Here is a 2,646-nt window from a genome sequence, read left to right as displayed (position 1 = left end):
TCTTTGAAGCAACACCGCCCCAATGCCATCCTGACTCACATCTGTGGATATCTTTGTCTCTCGGTCTGGATCAAAGAATGCAAGGACGGGTGCAGTGGTGAGCTTGGCTTTCAGCTCCAGCCACTCTGTTCGGTGCTCCGCCTTCCACTCAAAGACGGTTGTTTTTTTTCACCAGGTTGCGTAGGGCCGTGGTGTGCGTGGCCAAATTCAGGATGAACTTGCCAAGGACATTGACCATTCCCAGGAAGCGCAGTACTGCCTTCTTGTCCTCGGGGACTTTCATTGCCTCAGTGGCTTTAATTTTGTCTATGTCTGGGCGCACACTGTGTTGCAAAATCTGATCGCCCAGGAACGTCAGCGTGGATGTCCCAAAACAGCACTTGGATCTGTTTAGCTTGAGGCCATGTTCATGTATGCGTCGGAATACTTTCTTGAGTTGTGACACATGTTCCTTTGGGGTTGTGGACCAGATTATGATATCGTCAACGTAGACACGAACCCCTTCTATTCCCTCCATCATCTGTTCCATGATGCGATGGAAAATCTCTGATGCCGAGATGATGCCAAATGGCATTCGGATGTAGCAGAATCTGCCAAAGGGCGTGTTGAAGGTGCAGAGCCTTCTGCTGGATTCTTCAAGTTGGATTTGCCAAAATCCTTGGGATACGTCCAATTTTGTGAAGATGCGCATGTGTGCCATCTCACTCGTGATTTCCTCTTTGGGATGGGGTAATGTTCCCGCATAATGTTTTTGTCCAGATCCTTGGGATCAATGCAGATGCGTAGGTCCCCTGAAGGCTTCTTTACGCACACCATCGAGCTGACCCAGTCGGTTAGTTCAGTGACCTTGGAGATGATGCCTTTTTGTTGTAGACTCGTGAGCTCTGCCTTCAGGCGCTCTCTCAGTGAAGCAGGGATACGTCGTGGTGTGTTGTCCACTGGCTTGGCATCAGGCCACAGTAGAATCTTGTACTCGTACGGCAGCGTGCCCATCCTGCTAAATACATCTGGGTACTGGGTTAGGATGCCGTCGATGCTGGCCTGAGGATCCGAATGGGACAGCGTTGTGGTGTAGACCCTTTGAATGAGGTTCAGTTGCTTGCAGGTGTGTGCGCCTAGCAGGGGCGCCCTGTCTGGTTCAACAATCTCGAAGCGTAAGCTTGCTTGTGTGTGTCAGCTGGACACCTGCAGATGGCAGGACCCCAGTGCCTTGATTGCGTTTCCATTGTAGTCCATGAGTTTGCAGGCAGCTGGAAGGATTGTCAGGGGCTTCTTGATTCTCTTGAAGTCCACCTGTGAAATCAGGTTGGCGGAGGCACCTGTGTCCAGTTTGAACTGGATGGGGCAGTGGTTGACCTTCATCACTGCATGCCATTCGTCCTCGGAATCCACGGCCAGGATTGATTGGACTCACAATGTGTCCGGTGTGGCATATTCACACTTCGTAATAATGCCCACTGGGTAAGTGTTATCCAGGTACTCATCATCTGGATCCGTTGCACTGCCTGGATCAGAGTCATGCATTCGGTGTTGCACACTTCTGATGTGCCGCTGTCGGAATTGGGAGCGCTGGCTCCTGACTAGTGGTGCATATCTGCACAGGGCTGCATAGTGCTTTGGTTTCCCACAGTTCAAACAGCGTTTGGCTCTCACAGGGCAGTTTTTAAAAAAGTGGGCAGTGCCGCATGACGCTCAGTGTATCGTTGCGCATGCATGGTGCGGCTCTTGGACGTCTGCACTTGCACAGTGCGGTTTCCGACCGCTTCATGTTCCCGATCACATTACGCATGCGTCAGGACCCGGGAAGAGCGCACAAAATGACCGCTTTCGTCATTGTGGAGGTGCTGCATCCGGGAGATGGCCTGAACACTCTTCACCTCGTGGGAGGCTTGTTTTTCACTTTCTGCTGCTTTGTGCTGTGAGTAACAATTTTTAGAGTGCTCATGCACAGTACACGTTTCAATCGCGACTGGCAGGGTCATGTGCTTGATTTTCAACAATTGCTCTCGCAGAGGATCAGAGTGGACTCCAAACACGATTTGGTCTCTGATCATGGAGTCAGTGATATCACTGAAGTTGCAGGATTGCACTAGCAGTCTAAGGTTAGTTAGATAGGACATGATTGATTCATCTTTACCTTGCATCCTCTGCTTGAAGTTGTCGCGCTCAAAGATTTTGTTGGTGTCCACCTCGCAGTGGCTATCGAATTTGTCCAGGATGGTTTGGTACTTGTTTTGTCCTGCCCTTTGGAAAAGTGAAAGGAGTTGAAGATCTCTATCGCATGGTCACCCGCAGTGATGATTAGAAAAGTTATCTTCCAAGCATCAGTCGCGCCATTGAGGTCGGATGCTTCCACGTATCGTTGAAATTTCTGCTTGAAAGATCGCCAGTTGGCACTAAGATTGCCAGTGGTCCTGAGCTGATGAGGAGCCTGAATTTTGTCCATTGTGCCTGTGTTCAGTAGCTGGTTGTCACGGATCTTGCTGAGTTGAACTAAATATATTGCACAGTCACTCCTGGTATCATGTTGTGTTATGCTGCTTCGGATAACACAGGCTGCTACTTGATGCAGTCTTAATTAAAGGATGCTCCAGACTCTGAAATGAGTTCAACGTGTTTATTGAACTATTAACACAGTTCTCAAAT

Source organism: Scyliorhinus torazame, chromosome 3 (assembly GCF_047496885.1).
Source record: "Scyliorhinus torazame isolate Kashiwa2021f chromosome 3, sScyTor2.1, whole genome shotgun sequence".
Classification (NCBI taxonomy): Eukaryota; Metazoa; Chordata; class Chondrichthyes; order Carcharhiniformes; family Scyliorhinidae; genus Scyliorhinus; species Scyliorhinus torazame.
Note: the sequence above shows the minus strand (reverse complement) of the source record.